At 45.0% G+C, this 9,929-nt stretch overlaps 1 long non-coding RNA gene across 1 annotated transcript in view; it reads right to left on the bottom strand.

The window, feature by feature from the left end:
• The window catches only part of LOC118314079, a 24,693-nt gene extending 17,597 nt beyond the window's left edge, over positions 1–7,096 (bottom strand). Inside the window, exon 1 of the long non-coding RNA XR_004794580.2 lies at positions 6,653–7,096. This is a non-coding gene — a long non-coding RNA (uncharacterized LOC118314079). The remainder of the gene's footprint in view (positions 1–6,652) is intronic.
• Between the last annotated feature and the right edge of the window lie 2,833 nt (positions 7,097–9,929).

Raw genomic sequence — 9,929 nt, 5'->3', positions numbered from 1 at the left:
GTTACATTGCTTAAAAACAAACAGTTAATTATCCGAAAGCTCAAATGTGGCGCGATAGTCAGTGTTATGATCAGTTTGCGTTCGAATTAAACGCATTACTGCTCGCGTGGTTTTAATCGATGTGCTTCCACAGCTTAGCAAAACCAACACACACACACACAAAAAAATGACAGTCGACATAGGATAAGGCAATTATAAGACTCCCCCACTATTCACGGCGGTGGGGTTTTTCATTAAAAGTCGTTCGCGGCGGCGGAGATTCCTGGTGTAAAGAAACGGCCCTGCAGACGCAGCTCTGCGCGGAGCGGAGCGGAGCTGAGGAGCAGAGAGGGAGAGAGGGAGGGAGAGAGGGAGAGAGAGAGAGAGAGGGAGAGAGGGTATGAGGCGGTCCTTGTGTCAGAGGGTCCCACAACGCAGAGCGCCATCTAGCAAACAAAGGTAGAAACAATAACGGCGCGGAGGGTCTGCGGCGGAGAGGGAGACTGTCTTTACGCACAGTGCACACAGGCGCGCAGAGGGACGCCGCAACAAAGCGCCGCGGTGTCGCGCTCTCAAACACCGCAACAACTTTGTGCCGTGCCGTGCCGTGCTATGGATGCGTGCCGTTTGTACAATATTATCACACGAAGTTAATCTGATGAATTAATAAACATATGACGTCTGCGGCTCCCCCCCCCCCCTTTAAAATATATATTATTATTCCACCGGATCCGAGGGGGTCAAGGTGGCAAACCAGCCGACCAGTGGTCCGGCTGGAAACGGGGAGAACTTTATAATGTCAGAGTGGGTGAGGGAGGGGAGAGGGGCGACTTGTGACTCCCCCCACTTGACAAACTCAATCGATACTATCGCTCTCGAGCTCCATCGCGGCGTTTTACCGGGGACGTGCGTGTGTACCGCGAGCAAACAATACATCTTCTGTCGAGTACATAGTTGCGAATCAATTTTATCGTATTATACAGTACGTCTGCTGCTGCTGCTGAGAGGTGTTAAGAGGTGTGGTTTGACCGGAGAGGGGGGGAAGGGGGAGGGGGGGAATGGTCAGTAACATGTTTCCATCGTCGCCCACTCGCAGTAATCTCCCCCACTCCTCCTCACCGCAGCCCAATGCTTCACACATAAAGACCGGACTAAGTTGTCATCCCTTTAACGTCGCTGCTGGTAATGATAAGTGCAATAACAGCAAGAGCAGTTACAGCCGCACTATAAGCAGATATAATAATAGCAGCTGTGGTAAGAGCCTGATCCCGATTCAATTAGTGCAGTTTCATTGAACCGGCTCATTCTTCTTGTTATTAGTTATCTCAGTGCAAACTATAACCGGTGAGTTTGTTTACGTAATCATCTTATATATCAATAGGTGCTGTAAACTGAAAAGGTTTTTTTTTCATGATCCTATAGATCATTTACACCCAGGTCGAATTAACAAATAAAGACTTTCATTTGTGTTTGTTTCTTTATGCCTGCATGGGGAGCAAAATAAATCTAAATTTGCAATTTTGACACATCACTTAAACATGACATTGAAGTGTAATAATACTAAAGACAGCTTGTGAGTGATTAGTCGTCTTCTTTTCTTCTTCTTTTTGCGATGATATATGAACCGAGGTGTCAGGGGCAAAAATTCTCATATTCGTTATCTTGTCACTCTCTCCTCGACAACCAGCAATTTGTGACAATTTGGGCTCGCTCAGGGTTTTCAATAATCCACCACAGCTCCCATTCTGGAAATAAAGTTTGGTCTGCACGAGCACGTACGAATATATAGTTTCAGAAATAATTACAATGCAATTTTGCAGTGGCCCTCACCTAATTGTATTATGAAATGATGATGATGATGATGATGAAGCGGTGTGTGTGTGTGTTTGTGTGTGTGTGTGTGTGTGCGTGTGTGTGCGTGTGTGTGTGCGTGTGTGTGCGTGAGTGTGTGTGTGTGTGCCTGTGTGTGTGTGTGTGTGTGTGGCAGGAGGGTGCATTGATCGATTGATTAATTAATAGGGAGAAAAAACATTAGCATTAACGTGTAACACTAGGAGACACTGTACTAAATGTCATGAGCATGCAGTCGTTGGTGATTTGAAGAATTGAGATTAATATAAAATGATAGAATCCCACTCTATAAAAATATAGAACAAACATTTAAGTTATGTGTGTGACACACATTCTCTACTTTTCACGGCGTTCACTGTGTCGTGCAGTTTATTATACACTGTGTTTATACCTTCCCACTTTTCCTCTCTTTTTTTTCCGCAGAAGTAAATCCTTGATAATTTGCACTATTTACCAAAATTGTAGCACATATAATCAGAAAATCATAGACTTGCATGGCAGAGCCCCGTTTTGGTTCTAGGAAGAAACCTCTGATGGAGGGTTCCCTCTCTCCCTTTCCACAGTCTAGGTGCTGCAAACAACACCGCGAGATTACACGAAATGCTGCTGATGCGCAGCAGTAAAGGAACTTTCTGACGACCGCACTGGCCTCCTCATTTGAATTCATCCGGTGTTCAATTTGCACAAATCACAGAGGGAACCACGAAAGGAGAACTTTCGGAAGCCCTTTTCTCTTGTGCACCTATACAAAACCTCTGTGATCCACTGTGTGGACCACGTTTTTTATTTTCTGCTGCATGTTCTGCAGGTCACGTGACAGCCCACCTTCCTCCCTTACGCACCCGCCGCCTGCGCGGAAAGGGAAGAGTGAAGATGTGACGGGGCGTATTTGAAGTATGACGAGCTTTGTGGTCCGCTCCTTTTCATTCCTCTTGCCTCAAATATACACCCGCTTTCAAATAAGCCTCTTTGGCAATCTCATGCCGACCCCCCCTCCAACACACACAAGCACACCCCCTGCCACCTTGACATGAATGGGCGACTGACCTTTAGGGCCGTGTCCACTCTGCGGTCCAGTTTTATCCAAATAAGCCTTCTTCCCCCACCCTGCCTCATATGGTGCCAGCAATTCTTCACTGATATCATCAGCGGATGCAAATGAATTTGGACGGGGGTGGGGGGGGTGGAGGGTGGAGGGGGGGTGCAGGAGTGGAGGGGGCTGGTGTTGGTGGTGTAGTCATGGACAAAATACCACACTGGCTGCAGAATGCTGCATGTGGAGAGATGGGAATATTGAATACCCCGCCACCAGAACCATCCCCGAATTCAATATTGCAGAAAAAAAGAAGACACATTCCTATTCCAGAAATCTTGGCTGTGAAATACCACCAAGGAAAAAAGAGAATCGCCATTCAAATGAGATGCGTTTATTTCTGCATGGCCTTTGAAGAGAAGAGAGAGGTCGTGTCACTCAAAAGAAGGAAAGGGCCACTCCGCTATACCCCCCCCCCCTCCTATTTGCTCTCCCTCTCTCCCACCCTTCCCTTCCCCTCTTCTCCCGCTCCGACCGACCCCCATTCACTCGAGCGCGCACGCACGCGTATTTTCACTATAGCGCGCTGGCTTTGGGGGCGACAGAGGCTAGATTAGAGCTTTGCTCCTTTAACAAGGCAGAGGAGGCACTTTTATAATAACAGCGGCGATATGTGGGGCCACAAAGAGTTTGCAGCCACAGGGCGACCGGTCTTCTGTAGAGTGGCCCACTAGGCCCTGGGCAAGCCACAGAAACCATAACGTGCAGGATCCAAAACCCCAGTGGTTACAGTGCGTGAAGAGGTTATTAACAGGCCGGGCACATAGGAAGGGCCACTTCTAAATCTCCAGAAGGCAACACCAAACCCCAAACAAACTGGCATTGCCCAACTTAAGTTTCACCACACCAACGTTGCCAGAGCAATGATCAGGTATCATTTAGTTTGTAGAGAGCAATACATCCCTCGTTGACGATTTAAGAGAGTGTTCCTACAAGACTATACTGCCATCCCCTCAGCACAGCAGCGTAACGTGGACACACTCATTTGATGGATGGTGCTGAGTAGGATGGAAAAAGGGACATGTATTTATCAACATGCCACAAGTCCTCTGAGGTGAGAGAGGGAGAGAGAGGGAGAGAGGGAGAGAGGGAGGGAGGGAGGGAGAGAGACACTAAAGGGAGTCAATGGGAAACCTTACCACTGTCAGGAACGGTTCTCAGTGGCATAGATGAAAAATACCCTTCAATGCATCGTTCCAGTAAATCATAACAGACCTACAGCATCTTAACACAGACAGCAACAATATGAGCTGCAACTTTAACACCAACATGGTCCGCGATAGATAAATAGATAGACAGATATAGATAGATAGATAGATAGATAGATAGATAGATAGATAGATATAGATAGATAGATAGATAGATAGATAGATAGATAGATAGATATAGATAGATAGATAGATAGATAGATAGATAGATAGATATACAGACATATATAGATAGATAGATAGATAGATAGATAGATAGATATAGATAGATAGATAGATAGATAGATAGATAGATATACAGACATATATAGATAGATAGATAGATAGATAGATAGATATATAGATATAGATAGATAGATAGATATACAGATATATATAGATAGACAGATAGATATAGATAGATAGATAGATAGATAGATAGATAGATAGATGTAGATAGATAGATAGATAGATAGATATACAGACATATATAGATAGATAGATAGATAGATAGATATATAGATATAGATAAATAGATAGATATACAGACATATATAGATAGACAGATAGATAAATAAATCTGCAGCAGCCTTAGCTCACAACAAAACATATTTATCACTGATAAAAAAATAGATAATTAAACAATTCAAGGTTTGCTTTGTTATATTCAGATGATAATTTGTATCTGCACAATTGCACCCAGAAATGAAAGGGTGACTTATTCCACGTGAGAAGAAAATGTCACACAAATCACTATATAAACGGAATTTAGTCCATTAACCAAATCCTTAATGGCAAACGCCACTAGGTGTTCAGTGGCCAGGCTGGATACCTGTTCAAAAGCTTTACCAAATTAATGTCAGTGGATATTATAGCGGAGGACTACAGAGGTTATGGGCTCAGTGGATTATATCTTCACAAGCATTATTCTGCCTGAGTGACTGGCTGCAAAAAAAAACACAAAAAAACTCACACAACTCTACAACAAAGATTGGTCAGGCATGAATGCGGCCTGTGTGTTTTGTCTTCATAACATATTAATCCATCAAACCATGAAGTGGGGGCTATTCGAGCTCTATATACTTGAATGAGATTTTAAGATGTCTTTCTTCTTTAACCCTTAAAAGGAAACTTCAGAGCGGTTTAAAAAAAACTTTTTTTTCTTCCCATTTTCTTTGTGATTTTTCGCCCCCTTCTTTTTTTGCATATAATGCAGTGAAAAATGGGTCCCCGTTAAATTCTATCTCCGCATTTGATGTAATTGCAACAAAACGCTGCTGAGCAAAAAGAGGAAAAAGAGAGAGAGAGGAGCTCGCTGACTGTGGTGGCACAGTCGCTCACCATCTGGAGAGTATTAGAAAGAGAAGCCGTAAATATTGCTGAAAAGCCCAGGCGTTATCAGGTATGTAAGCCGGGGCCTTGCTGCGTGGCCTCCCATATGTTGACATAATCAGACTGTCGGGGTGTCTATTAAAACGTATCTGAATTTAATAAATGAACACAGCGATTACAATTTATTTTTTTTAAATTTGTTTGTGCAGCGATCCCAATGAGTCCCAGTTGTTGGTGTGTTTACATGGTTTTCAGGAGGTGGATTATGGGATGGCTCGGGGGATGTTAACGCGGCACTGCGAGGTTGCTGTTGCGTCTGGACCCGGAGCAACAGGTCGAGTGGCCTCAGCTTCCAGCCCCCCCCCCCCCCCCCCCCCTTCCCCCGCGTACTGTACATGTCGTCAACAGCTCATGGAGTTATGATCAAGTCGCTTCGTCTAACGCGGTGGCATCATCACATCCTGTCAGACTTGACTCAAGGAACGAGGAGTTCCTCTCGAGCTGCAAACAATCTGTTACATCCGATTCACGCTTTCCCTTTTAAAACCAAGCATTTCCTTTCCGACCAACCGGGTCCCCCCCCCAAGGTTGTGTGATTTATTCCACACAGGATTTATACATGTAGACACAAACACACACACACGCGCACACACACACACACACACACACAAACACACACACACACACAAACACACACACACACACACACACACACACAAACACACGCGCACACACACACACACACACACACAAACACACACACACACACAAACACACACACACACACACACACACACACACAAACACACGCGCGCGCACACACACCTCCACTCACGCAAACAAAGGTCCACATACTTTTCGTATATAGACTAACAAGTGAAAAACTTGTGAAAAACTCTGGAGATTTAATGCAACGTGTTGATTACACACACGTACCGTCCTCTTACACTTTTTAGGTATATGTATATATATATATATATATATATCCCTCCTCCCCTTTCTTTCACACTTCTCCCTCTCTTTCTCACTCACTCCCCCTGGCTTTATCCGTTTCAGTCCGAGGAACACACAAGAACACTGTGCAAAAGACACACACACACACACACACACACACACGCGCGCGCGGGCGCGCACGCAGACAGGAAAGTGAGAGAGGAGGAGGAGAGACAGAGGGAGAGAGAGAGAGACAGAACGTCAAAAAGAGCCTTACTTTTTGTCTTTTCCTGCTGTGAATCTTCATCCATCCGTCGCTGACAGAGTTTGACTTGATCCAACCGTTTCTTCGTCAGTGTTTGAAGAAAAAAAAAAGAAAGTCTGCGGCCGTGCGCTTTAATTAATATATTTCTGGTCTGTGTCCCGAACTCAGAAGCTTTAGAGAGAGAAGAGGAGTGCAGATTGAGACATATTGAGCCCGCTTTAAAAGGATCATTTCATCATGTGGGAGGTTGGGACACACAAAGTTTGGACCCGTGACTGGCATTCCGGAGAGACATGCATATTTTAAAACAACAAAGCAAGACAGAGACCGGGGGCCCCGGGGTGGGAGGGGAGAGAACTTGGAAAGAAGTTACTATCAGATGAACAGCTGTCATTGTTGGGCAAAGACTTGAGCGCATATTAAGATATAGTCATCCGAAAAAAGAAAAAAAGGAGCTTTTCCAAGAAATGTCAGTGGTCGTCTCCTCATCACACATTCAGGTCTTTATCGTTTTAATTCATCCAACGACAAAAATGTGTTTAGTTTCAAAAAGAAGAAAAAATAATTATATTTGTAAATAATTCATATAGGTCACTAATACACACGTTTTCTTGCTGTCCAAGCGTCACTGAGTCTGTGTTTATTCTATTCTGCATATTATGGTCAATAACATCGTTCTTTGAGGACTATTGGACAAACCCTTTTAAAAATTGTGACGCAAAATTGGACACGACGCCCTTTTCACGTGAGTGTAAAAATATTGACCTACTACTGAAACGGAATAAGGATTATCACGATTAACCTTCTCATGGAGGCTGTAGATTTTTTTTTTAATCCTCAATTTTGAAACAGTTAAAGTTACAATTTTTTAAACGTCTCCCACTTTGTCAAGTCCCACACAATTCTCTCCAAGCCTGTGTGCTTAGCGCTGTCACTTCGGCACAGTTTTTACAACATCTACCCCCCCACCCCCTTCTCTTTTTTTTACGGGAAGGTTTTCTCTCTTGTGCACAGGGTCCATTCGTGCAAAAAAGAAAAAGAAAAAGAGGAGAAGGCATAAATAAAAATGTGTTTGCTGTGACGAGAGATCTGTCCGCTGGAAATGAAGGGCCAGGGGATGAAGACAAAGGGGGCAAAACGCATGCAGTGGTGTAGAGCTGGATATCTCTGTTAGTTGTCAGCGTTTAGTCCATGGCTGTGGAATGCTAATGAGTGAGGTCTCTCTCCCTTTCTCTCTCTCTTTCTCAACCCCCCCTCTCTTTCTATTCCCCCCCCTCACCCTCCACCCCCACCCCGCTGTCTCTCCTTCTCTCTCCCACCCTCTCTCTCTCTCTCGGGGAGAAAAACCGGATCGATAGCTGACCCGATGGTTTTGGCCGATGCTTTATTTATCCGGCCGAGCAATGATATTATCAGCCTTGAACGTTATATACAGCAGACGTCTTCCTAAATCAACACAAAGAGATCCGCTTACACAGCGATCCGGGCTTTCTCACAACCACCTCTCTCTCTCTCCCTCTCATTCCCTCTCCCTCGGCCAGGGGCGAGCGCACACACGCGTACGTATGCGCTGGTAGATACACGCTTTTACGCACGGGCATGCAAAGAACGCGCCCGCACACATACACACAGAAAGACCTCACACATCTATGGAAAAAACAACACCTTCCATTGCTCACACAGTTGCGACAATCACTACACAAACTTGCGTGTGCGTGCGCACAAACACGCTCGCGCGGACACACGCGCGCGCGGGCATGGGGAGGCGCCCCCGGGAGGCATCCCCCTTATGTTACATTCACAACCAGGGATATTTTATACCCCGCCGGACTGGATTTGATCCATGGCTTAAAGGTTGCCTATAAGGTCCGCGTCCGGATCTCCGAGCAGCACACTGTAATTATAAGACATGATTCTCTCTTCATTGACTGTGTGTACAGTCAATACGACACGAAACTCGCGCTGTTTGCTGGGATATAATGCGCACATCTCACGGGAATCCATTTAATTTTTGGACATGTGTCCTCCCTGTGTACCGTTCCCAGCCATTTTGCAAGCTCGCGCTGGACGCGGTGCGTGGCAGACACGGCGAAGCACTTGTTGTCTCGTGCTGTCATCCTTTTTACGCACGAGACAATATGAGAAATAAGCCGTGTCATACTTCAGAGGGCCCCCCATTCACACACGGAGCCGCTATTTGGAAATTGTTATTGTCTCAAACAACAGTATTTGTCAAATGTGACCGGGGGAAAACCAGGCAACTATAAGTGAAACGAAGTGACGTGTGACGCCAATAGGACATTTCCACTGCCGCATGAAAACCGTTGGCTTTGCATTGAGGGGTTTTGGAGAAATAGGTTCGCTGACAACTTAGGATAATAAATGCTTCGCTCTCAGACAGATATCTCAAACGTGAAATCGCACCCAGCTGCTTGTGTGAGGCAAACAAATAGCCCCCCGTGTTAGGAGTCCTCCACTTGTGGTCTGATGAATGGAACCAGACAAAGGTAAATGGTTATTTAACTCATTTCGTAGTAACACTTTGGTAACCGGAGTTTCCGAAATTACAGACACAAATGGGGCCTATAGTGAGCCACATATCCATCTCCTTTACCCACCGCAGCTCGGGCCAACCTGACGGTGCATGTGCTTCTCTCTTGCACTTTCCATTTCCCTTTATTTTATTCAGCATTGGCACTAATACTGTTGCCATCACATCGGAAGATAGGTGGTTTGATGATAAACGTCTGGTTTAAAAAAAGAAGAAGTTTTTGTAATAAAGATGATCATTTGAAAGTGGGCAGAGTCAAATTCGCTCCACTGCCTAAATAGAAAATATCACTTTTTCCTCGAGTCCTCGTGTGTTTCGCTTGTGTATCGCCTTGTGCAGAAACGGTTAATTGGGAACACATGCCACAATTTCATCTGTTTTTTGAACTATGGCTTTATATAGCCTGTAGTGTACCAATTGTGGAACAGAATGCTCTCAGCGAGAGGATAAAAGATAGTTACTCTGCAGGGATTTAGAATACATTATGTGGAGGCAACCAGCTGAAAGCTGCGTTTGATAACCCCGCAAAAGCATTTTAGTCCAGATCCACACAAAACAACAAGGACGACCTGGGCTCGTTTGTGACGGCCATGGCGACGCCATGTTCATTCTCCTTGGTTCAACCCCCCACATTTATTATCACATCCTCCTCGCCGTCCAGGAAACGATCCTCTGGATTATTCAAGAATGCAGTAAAGCCATTTAGCTACACGCTAAATAATTCCCGAGCTTCGGGAA

Source organism: Scophthalmus maximus, chromosome 19 (assembly GCF_022379125.1).
Source record: "Scophthalmus maximus strain ysfricsl-2021 chromosome 19, ASM2237912v1, whole genome shotgun sequence".
In the NCBI taxonomy this organism is placed as follows: domain Eukaryota; kingdom Metazoa; phylum Chordata; class Actinopteri; order Pleuronectiformes; family Scophthalmidae; genus Scophthalmus; species Scophthalmus maximus.
The sequence above is the reverse complement of the archived record's forward strand: the minus strand, read 5'-3'. Positions and strand labels throughout refer to the sequence as shown.